The sequence below is a fragment of the Phoenix dactylifera genome, chromosome 18, assembly GCF_009389715.1.
Source record: "Phoenix dactylifera cultivar Barhee BC4 chromosome 18, palm_55x_up_171113_PBpolish2nd_filt_p, whole genome shotgun sequence".
In the NCBI taxonomy this organism is placed as follows: Eukaryota; Viridiplantae; Streptophyta; class Magnoliopsida; order Arecales; family Arecaceae; genus Phoenix; species Phoenix dactylifera.
Genome location: NC_052409.1, coordinates 8,586,765 through 8,597,929, shown reverse-complemented (window position 1 = coordinate 8,597,929; position 11,165 = coordinate 8,586,765). Strand labels below are relative to the sequence as shown.

At 38.5% G+C, this 11,165-nt stretch overlaps 1 long non-coding RNA gene across 1 annotated transcript; it reads left to right on the top strand.

The window, feature by feature from the left end:
* Window positions 1-10,058: 10,058 nt before the first annotated feature.
* Window positions 10,059-10,944, top strand: LOC120104449. Its single transcript, XR_005506873.1, has 2 exons — window positions 10,059-10,214; window positions 10,716-10,944. It is a non-coding gene; the product is annotated as an uncharacterized LOC120104449 (long non-coding RNA).
* Window positions 10,945-11,165: the final 221 nt, after the last annotated feature.

Sequence of the window (11,165 nt, the reverse complement as noted above, 5' to 3'; positions counted from 1 at the left end):
ACCAACAATTAAACATTGCTCAAATAAATTAGTATGTACATACATACATCATATACCATCAATTTATTATCTACATAAAAGTGATAAAATATATATTATCAAATAATTTTTTCTATTCATTGCTCCCCTTATGATCTGGGCCCGCCAAAATTCAACTTTAGAGTTTTGGACTCTCAACGATTACGCTCTGTCCATAACCGGTAAACCATAATTCCAATAGAAAACCATAATTCCATTTTGTGGCCTATGGTAGCAAACCAAAGTATTGTGATTTGGCTCGTGACTAGCAAACCATAATGTGGTTAGTCCAAACTTTTTTACCCAATTATTAAATCATTTAATTTTATCCTTGTCAAATGAAATATAATTTCATACTATATTTCTTGCTCAATTTTAAAACAACCAACATCATATTCCAAGCAACCAAAATAATCAATATGTGATACATTGATCATGATAGGGATTCTTACCTCTACCGACAACAGATACAATAGGTACTAGCTCACATCTCAATCTACGACCTACAAGGTAGATTATTTTGCTCAACATCTTCTTGCCCAGATGGTTGCTCTCCTATAGGATCAAACCCAAACATTACAATAAAAACTACAAAGTGAAAATTGACAATTCAGAACACCCTATTAGGGTCATACCAGGATTCATAGGGCAGAATCATGAGACCATCCATTGAGTCCCTTAGATTGAGTAGAGAGAAAAAGAGAAAAAAAGAAAGAGGAAGAGAGAGAAATAGAGAACCACGGAGGTCTCACTCTCACTCTCTCTCTCTCTCTTCTCAAGATAGAAGAGGCGAAATGGGAAGCCCAAATCTAGGGCGGTGGGGCAGCTAGAAGATGGTGATCCATAGTAATGATAGGCTACAATGAGCTCGATGATGGTGGTTAGCCGGTGGAAAAAGAAAAGAAAAAAAAGTAAACAAAAGGATTGATCTTTCCGCCACCCACAATGGAGGAACCAACCGTGATCACGATGTCACCGGCCAAACAGTTGGATTTTGACAACACTTACAGTAGTAGCATAACCAATTGTGGCCGACGATGGAAGAAATAAGAGAAAAAGAAAGATGACAAGGCCGAAACAGTGGAGCTTCTCGTGTAAAGATGGCAATTTACTCAGCCTCTTGAATACTCGACTTGACTTGACTCAAATGGGGTGGGTTTTACATGACTTGCAATGGATCCAAGTAGATATGGGTAATGGTAAATCCATCTCGAACTCGACTCAGATGTATATATTTGTATGTGTTGGAGAAAATACAATAAGAGGACGAAATTAATCGGACTGAGGCACATAAATCTCGCTTTCTTTAAGGAGATTCAAGCCCTCTGCGGTTGGCAAAGCCTAGAACCCGGTGCAGCAGAAAATACTATGGCTTGTCTCCTCTAGGATACAACAGCCCGACGATTGTCTTATGGCAAGGACAACTCTGCACAAGTAGTTTATCCCAAAGCTCCACCCAAGAAACACCCTTCTTTGCCAAGAACTTTCTCCAAATATTTTTTATGAGTAAAATAAGATGATATTGTATATATTTGAAATGAAGGGGGAGAAGGATTTACATAGAGAGTTTGTAATTTTAAATTTATGAGAATAATGATAGCATAAATGTACTTAAAAATTCTAAGAGTAACTCCCCCACTAAATAGACATTGAATTCCAATTTCAAAAACGGTTCATGAATTATTCCCATTTATTTCCCATGAATCTTTCATCTCTCCAAATACATGAACCTTTCATCTCCCCAAATGGTAATCCTTTCATTTCCCCCAAATACATGAACCATGCATGAGTCATTAAATACGTGAACCTCATAAATGAAATAAATATTAAACTTTAATATTGAAATGCACCAATATTCTCCCACTCATTTTAATATTAAAACCAAAGTTTAGAGAAATTACTAGGCAAAGAGAGATCATTATGCATCATATAGGTGTGCTCTGCATTGAACCTTCACTTAGTAAAACAGCAATCTCTACTCCAGAGCTAGTAGTGGTCTCAGACTTGAACTATGATTGCTTAGAGGGTATAAAGAATTACTGCTCACACATAATAATCCAGGTGTTGACATGAGCTTTATTAGCCAGCACGTTACGGCCATGTGCTATCCCAGTTTCATGAGCATTTTTGAGAATAAGCCCAATTCTCATAGGAAGCGGCCCCACTTCCATGCTCACATAGGTGAAATCTGTCAAGGGTGCTCCTGTAATACTAACACCCCACTCATACGAGCTACAGATTTTTATTAAGAGTTTTTGAAAAACTCAACCTTCACAACATTACAGGATAAATGCATCTACACCATAGGGATGGAAAAAATTGCAGCAGTGCTATCACAATGAATTATCACAGGTGGAACTGGTTTCTCCCAAAGAGGGATTTCATGCAACAAATCTCTCAACCAGTTTGCTTCCTCACTAGCTGAAGCTAAAGCTATAAGTTCTGCCTCCATAGTAGAGTTAGCATAATAGTTTGTTTTTTAGATTTCCACCATATAGCACCACCACCCAATGTAAAATATAACTAGTGGTAGAGAGAGAATCACCTGATAATGTGTTCTAATCTGCATCACTAAAACCTTCAAGTACAGCAGGATATTTTTTATTGAACAACCCATAATTTTTGGTACCAGATAAGTATTTCATAACTCGCTCAATGGCATGCCAATGTTCTCTACCTGGTTTGCTAGTAAACCTGCTAAGTACTTCCACTGCATATGCAATGTCAGGTCTAGTACAATCAGTCGCATAATGCAAGCTCCCAATAATATTAGCATACTCCTTTTGGTTAATCACATCAATCTCATTTTTCACAGAAAATAAATGACTATTAGCATCAAAAGGAGTATCAACATGCTTGCAATCAAAATAGTTATATTTTTTCAAAATTCTTTTAATATAATGCGACTGATCAAGAAAAATTCCATCACAAGTTTTTGAGATTTTCATTCTCAAAATAAAATTAGCCTCACCAAGATCTTTCATTTGAAAATGGCTACAAAGCATATTTTTTGTTTCATTTATAACATGCAAACTTGAGCCAAAAATCAATAAATCATCCACATAGAGGCTAACAATAACATGTGCATTTTCCCAAGATTTGTAATATATGCACTTATCACATTCATTTGGTTTATAGCCATTCTCAATCATGCAGGAATCAAATTTCTCATGCCACTGCTTAGGAGCTTGTTTTAAGCTATATAGGGATTTGTTAAGCTTACACACTTTACTTTCTTGACCATGCTCTACAAAGCCTTCAGGTTGATCCATGTAAATTTTCTTATCTAGGTTTCCATTTAAAAATGCTGTTTTTACATCTATTTGATGAATGATCAGATTATGAATTGCAGCCACTGCGACTAATAATCTAATGGATGTAGCCCTAGTGACCGGAGAAAATGTATCAAAAAAATCAAGGTCAGCTTTTTGTTTCAAACTTTTTGCTACAAGCCTGGCCTTGAATTTATCAATAGAACCATCAGGTTTTAGTTTTTTCCGGAGGACCTATTTACAACCAATAGTTTTACAACCTTGTGGTAATTTTACTAATTTCCAAGTTTCATTAGAAATTAGAGAATCTATCTCATCAGTAACAGCCTCTTTCCAAAAAATAGCATCAGGTGAATTTAAAGCTTCTTGTAAAGTTAAAGAAATTTCCTCCATATTAAAACATAATAGTCAGGGCCAAAATCTTTTTCAACTCTAACTCGTTTACTCCTTCTTAGCTAAACTTCAAGATTTTCATGGTTTTGTGAAGAATTAGAAGAACTAGGTTCATATAAAATATTTTCTTTAAAATGTTGGCCCCCACTATTTTTAGTTTTGAAAGAAAATTTATCTTCATGAAAAATAGCATCACCTGGCTCAAAAAGTACATTATTTTCAATATCTAAAAATCTATAGGCTGTACTATTTGCTGCATATCCAAGAAAAGCACAAGTGGTAGCTATAATACCAAGTTTTGGTCTTTTAGGATCTATTAGCCTTACAAAAGCCAAACAGCCCCAAACCCTCAAATATCCCAAATTTGGCTTATACCCTTTCCACAACTCAAAAGGAGTGAGTTTGGTTTTTTTATGAGGCACCCTCTTCATCACATGACATGCAGTCAAAATTGCTTCACCCCAATGATTTAAGGGAGCACTTGAGTCAATTAACATGGCATTTGTCAAATCAATCAAAGTTCTATTTTTTCTCTCAGCTACACCGTTAGATGCAGGAGAGTATGGAGGAGTAGTTTCATGAATAATTTCCAAAGATTGCACAAAAGTATTAAAACTCATAAATTCATACTCACGGCCTCTATCACTTCGAAATCTTTTAATTTTTTGACCAAATAAATTTTCAATTTCTCGGAGGAAATCTTTGAATTTTTCAAAAGCATCACTTTTATTTTTCAATAAGTAAACATAAGTATATTTTGAAAAATCATCTATAAAAGTGATAAAATATCTATTTCCTTCACAAGTTAAAATTCCTTCAAATTCACAAAGATCAGTATGAACGAGTTCTAATAATTCAGTTTTTCTTTCAACACTTTTATGAGGCCTCTTTGTGATTTTTGCTTGACTGCAAATTTCACATTTTTTTAAATCTTTTATCAATCTCGGAATTAATCCCAAACTACTCATGATTCCCACGTATCTACTATTTATATGACATAAATGAGAATGCCAAAATTTCACAGAAGAAAGCATATAAATAGAACTAGATGATGCTTTATTATTTTCAATATTCAACTTAAACATCCCATCACATGCATATCCTTTGCCCACAAATATCTCATTCTTGGTAATTACATATTGATCAGATTTCATAGTTTGTTTAAAGCCAGCCTTGTTGAGTAGAAAACTCGACATCAAATTTTTCCTCATAGATGGAGCGTGAAGCACATCTTTCAAGAGTAGCACACGTCCATAGGTGAATTTCAGCTCAACCTCACCACTCCCAAGGACCTTTGTTTGGATAGAATCACCAAGCATAATAGTCTTATCATCCTTGAAGGGAGTGTAGTTCTTGAACCAATTTCTGTCATAGCAAACATGCCTATTGGCACCAGAGTCTGCCCACCACCCTTCAACACACTGAACCATGTAGATGTCTGTAATCATTGCTACAAGAGGTTCCTCGATTACATTAGCCTGAGGAACAGGCCGATGTTTTCGGAATCTGCAAGTTCGAGCAATATGCCCACTTTTGTCACAGACAAAACATGCACCAAAAGAATGGTTTTGTGAAGGGGGTATTTGGTTCTTATTTTTCTGACTCGGGTTTCCCCTACTGTGAGGTTTGCCATAAAATTTCATATTTTTTCTTTTTGGCTTCAAATGACTATTTTTAGGGAAATGATCACTAGGCAAAGCATTAGTTGAAGCAATTAAATTTACCTTGGTGGTGGAATGTTCATTACCCTCTTGTGTAATCAGTGCATCTTGGCCTCGAGCTTTCTCCTCCACTCGGATGCGAGTGATCAAGGTCTCTAGGGACGTCTCCTTCTGCTTATGGCGCATAGATTTCTGAAATTCTCTCCATGATGGTGGTAGCTTGTTAATAATGCCAGCCACAATCAGGTTATCCCCAATCTTGATGCCTTCAGATCTAACCTCTGCAACGATCATTTGAAAATCTTGTGCTTGCTCAGCAATAGATTTTCCATCCACCATTTGAAAACAAAAAAGCTTGCTGCATATTTCTTTGCACCAGCTTCTTCTGTATCATATTTGCTCTGTAAAGCTTTCCAAATGCTTTTTGCAGAAGAGTAAGTAGTATTGTAACAATCATAAAAATTATCGGCAAGGCAATTTAAGAGATAACATCGACAATTATACTCATCTCTAGTATATTTGTCCACTTTCTCTTGATGAGCTTGATACTCTTCATCCGTCATCTCATTGGTTGAGATCTTGGTTGGATTTTTCTCGGTGAGCATGTAGGAAACATTGAGAAGACTCAAATAGAACAACACCTTGCTTTTCCATCTCTTGAAGTGGGCTCCCTTGAATCGAAAGGGCTTGTTAAGATCTCCAACATTACCATCATGCTTCTTAGGGATTGGCTCCATTTCCATTGAATCTCCATAAAATTGTTGGGGAAAATACAATAAGAGGACGAAACCAATCAGACTGAGGCACGAAAATCTCGCTTTCTTAAGGAGATTCAAGCCCTCTGCGGTTGGCAAAGCCTAGAACCCGGTGCAGCAGAAAATACTATGGCTTGTCTCCTCCAGGATACAACAGCCCGACGATCGTCTTATGGCAAGGACAACTCTGCACAAGTAGTCTAGCCCAAAGCTCCACCCAAGAAACACCCTTCTTTGCCAAGAACTTTCTCCAAATATTTTTTATGAGTAAAATAAGATGATATTGTATATATTTGAAATGAAGGGGGAGAAGGATTTATATAGAGAGTTTGTAATATTAAATTTATGAGAATAATGATAGCATAAATGTACTTAAAAATTCTAAGAGTAACTCCCCCACCAAATACACATTGAATTCCAATTTCAAAAATGGTTCATGAATTATTCCCATTTATTTCCCATGAATCTTTCATCTCTCCAAATACATGAACCTTTCATCTCCCCAAATAGTAATCCTTTCATTTCCCCCAAATACATGAACCATTCATTAGTCATTAAATACGTGAACCTCATAAATGAAATAAATATTAAACTTTAATATTGAAATGCACCAACAGTTTGTATAAAAAATTAATTTTTGTAACTTTACCTGACCCCGATCCATCCAACCTGCTTCGTTTATTAACTCTATCCGCTCTGCCTCACCCCAAGGCAAGTATGGAGAGGGTCCGAGTAATAGCTTATCCGAGCCATACCCGATCCATTACCATCCCTACTCTCATGGCTAAATCTAGGGGCTAGCCAGCACTAAATCAGGCTATCAATTGTGGCCTTGAAACCGGAATAACAAGGGGGAGAAAGATTGAGCATCTTACCTTGATTGCAACTAAGAGAAGAATCGGGGGTGATTTTGATGATCGATTTCCTAGAAGGGAGGAGGAATCGGTTATATAGAAAGACCCTAGGGCTTTGGACAAAGTCCAGCGTAACCTAAGACTCTCCGTTCCACCGGATTCGGAAGAGGAGGCGAACTCCCATCATGGGTCCTCCTCTTCCGCCTCACGTGTTAGTCGCACGAAGTTTCATTCCCCCACCCCCAACCCACCCACCTCACGAGCTGAAATTCGCACGTGTCCAGCAACTTCGGGCCGGGCCGTTACATCCAGTCTATAAATATAATTGGCATAACCGTTCGGACATCCTTTCGAGGCTGTTGATCCTTGGCGCCACGTTTTTCTGACCAAATTATAACTCTAATTGGCACAACCGTAACCTCTTTTTGAGGCTGGTGCTCCTGGTGCCGCATTTTTTTTCCTGATGCTGTTTTCAGCATGACATGCTACTCCAAAAAAATCTTTTGAAACTAGTTGTTATTTTCTTTTCTTGATGGTGTTTTCTTTATGACATTGCTATATCAAAAAAAAAACTTGAATTTAAAGAATACAAAAGCATGTTAGTTGTATCTACTATTTATGAGTCATCATGACTGCAGGTGAACAATCTCTGGTCGTTTCATAGATAGGTAAGCAATTATCTAAAGCTGGCTTTGCTTTGATAGAGACTGGGGAATGCTTTATTATGATTATTATGAAAGCCAACAAGTTCTTACATATTGTTGCTTTCCCTATTGCAATGCACATGCTTGAAGCTGGGTTTTTAGTGGTCGGAACTTCTTTTATTTTCTGCAAATCTTCGTAATATGATACGATTGAAACTATCTTGCTCTGGACAGTCAGCCATTACACAACATATGGTGCAGGGTCCTATGTGACTGCGTGAGCCCTGTCATGAGATTAGGTCATATCTTTCGTGCGAAAGAATGATTGATCTTCTTTTACAACATCAACTATTGGATTGCACTTTATACCGTTCTCAAAACATTCCAATTTTTTTCTTCCATTCACTTGTACAGATCTTAAACCGTCTATTGCACGATCTAATGGTTGACATTGCTAAATAAGGTGAATCATTCTTTCGCACGAAAGACACAACCCCAACCCTATCGTGGCGGTATAGAAAATCAAAATATGGTATGCAAGTGGTGGTGAAAGTCACCCACATATTGGTGATGATAATGGCTGCGATAATTGAGCATTTCCTATTTTAGATTGCTTGAGATAATGCCTGCGGATGGACCAATGGTTGAGATTGGACCTTATGGGGTGTGGATTCTGACATTGCAGTAGGAGCAGTGGTTGCATATGGGCTACGTCAACGGTGTATTAAGACATTTAGAAAAGCCGCTTGAAGAACCCAGAGGTATTGGGAGGGATGTTTCATTTCCCTGTTGACTAACCTTCTTTGTCATGTGATGGAAACGGTCATAGTCATATCTGTGCTTCCAAACTCCATCCTTCAATATTCTTCAAATGCATGATGATTGTAATGTTGCGGACAATGTTGGCTTTGATCTTTTGAGTGCAATGGTGTGGTAGAAAGGCCTCTTTCAGTACAATTGGATTAAGAGAGTTAGTATCGGTCATCACTCACAATGGTCACCTTCTGATTGTGTTATAATCTACATCGCCACTGACTTGAAGGAGCAGTTTGAGGGGTTGGTAAGGTCGAGAGAGAGAGAGAGAGAGAGAGCAAAACGGTGATACCCGGCCTTTTAAGCCAATTAAGCTTGGTCCATTTGACTGGCCCAGTTGAATTTGGCCCCAAAAACAAAAAAGAGAGAGAAATCTGCACGTACTGTGCATGTGCGTGGGGAGAAGAGGACTCTGATAGGAGTTTTCTTCCTCTTGATCTTGCCGGATGCAATCTGACTCTGGGTCGGATTTCGGCTGTAGCCGAGCCTATTTAGAGGCTCCTCCCCATCCCCTCTTCGCCCCATAGGAGTTCCAGCCATGACCGGAGCTCACCGTCGGCGTTTTCTTCAGTTTTCTCCCCCGAAGCTTGGTCTCCATCGTACCGCAGCCGCGAACATTCCTCTCTGGAAAACTACGTAAGGACCCAACCACCTTGAACTATGCCTCTTCTCTTCCTTCTGGGGTCGTTAGGAGCTTCAACGCTGGCCAAGGATTGCTGGATTTTAGGCCGAGAAGGGGAAAGCTCTGTTTCCCCTGTTTTGATTGGTTGAACTCATATTTTTCTCGATTCTGGCTTTTTCTGCCGTCGATGCTTACTGCTGGGGTCTTTCTTCGATCCCTCATAGTGGCAGAAAACCGTGGCTGGAACTTCGGCTACCGAGATACTCTGTTCCTCGGTCTAAGGGGTCATAACCCCTATTTTTTTTGATAAAATTGGTGCTACTGGCCGCCAGCCACTTGTTAACCGGCCATGGGTCCCTTAACCCCAGGCACCACCATAGCCACCATTCTTGCTTTGAATATGGTCAGCAAATCATCAGATTACTGGTAACAAGGTCTTCCCTATTTTAATACATCCTTTCTTCTGTTTTGATCGTCCTCTCCGAGTGTGGCATGCCATTGGCACCGCCGTGGGTCGTCGGTTGCTGGGGTTGCCGACCACGAGCGCCGTCGAGGTCCTTTATCTGTTTCGAGAAGGAGAGGAAGGGAAGGAGAGAGGGCTTCATAACTCTCTCCTTCTCCTCTTATTTTCTCTCTCCTCTCTCTAGTTTCTCTCTCTTTTTGTTTTTCTCTTTTTATCACTCGTTGTCTCTCTACTCGTTCTCTCTGCATGTTTTAGTGGACAATGGTGTGTCTAGGTACTTTGTGAAGTCGGGCTGACCCTTAGGGGATCCTAGCCTATGGCGTGTGACTTGGAGCTTCGAGCCAGTATTAAACTTGGGTCGGCATTATGAAACCGTAGGAAGGTGCTAGGTCGGCATTATGCGACCGTATGAAGTGTCCTGAGTTTTTAGGTTGATTTTCTCTCTCTATCTTGGTGCTTTGTCTCTCTAGTTGATCCGGAGAAATTTTGAAAAAATGGACTCAGAGGAAAGTCCTAGGTTACCACGTGATGGTGAACCTTTTAGTGGACCAATAGAGGGTTATGGGTTGTTGGATACCTCAGATAATTTTTGATATTGATTTGGTTCTATAGGAGAACAATCTTTTGGGCAAGAGGACGTTGAGTAGGGTTCTGCACACTCTGGTCCGTAGATCATGGTGCGGGCAGGTGATTAATCTATCTGGGTTGTCAGCAAAGCGGTAAGAATTCTTGTACACTCACCTGCATATTTATAGATATTTTGTACACATACATATGATATGCTAATGATCAAGATAAATAAGATGCAAGAATTTTTTTATGATGGTTTTTATATTAAACTATGTTTTGATCATGTATGCTTCTGATTGATAGTATGATGGATGTATATATGAGTATAACTTACATTTGCATAATCAGACTAATGGATGTGGTACTCTGGACTAACTATGTTATATTGATTGCCTCATCATGCATGGAAAATATGACACTTATCAATTATCCCATCACAAGTTAGAAATGTGACACTTATCGTTTGCCCTATTACGGGCAAAAAACATGACTGTAGTTAGCCTAAAGTTAAAAATAAAAAGAATTGATGTGTGGATGTGAACTTGATTGAATGAACATGGATTTTGGGTTGATCTCGTTATCATTAATTGTTCCATCACAAGCTGGAAATGTAATAATATCGATTACAGGTTGCAAATGCCTTGTCACAGGTTGAAAATGTGATACTATCGATTGCCCCATCACGGACGGAAAACGTGATCAAGATTTGGCCTAAAGTCGGAAAGATAATTGATCCTGCATCCGGGTTAAAAAGGAATGGAATGAAAATCTGCTTGAAAGCACTATCAAAAATTTATGAGATATCATATGATATAAGATTTATCACTCTTGGGTGGTTGGATTTCTATTGATATTTAATGTACACATATATTCTATTTATTCGAGCATTATTGATAGTCAGTTTCTGATTTTATGATGTGTATAACAATTTCTTGCTATTTTCAAACTTATATTATTATGTTGGTATGGATGTGTGAGAGATTCTTACTGGGCTGTGAGGGTTACACCTCCTCTTTTCTTTTTCTTTCAGAGTTGTAGGTCGCTTAATACCTGGCTATGGTTGGGATTATGGATAAAAGGATGAGTAGATAGACCATCAT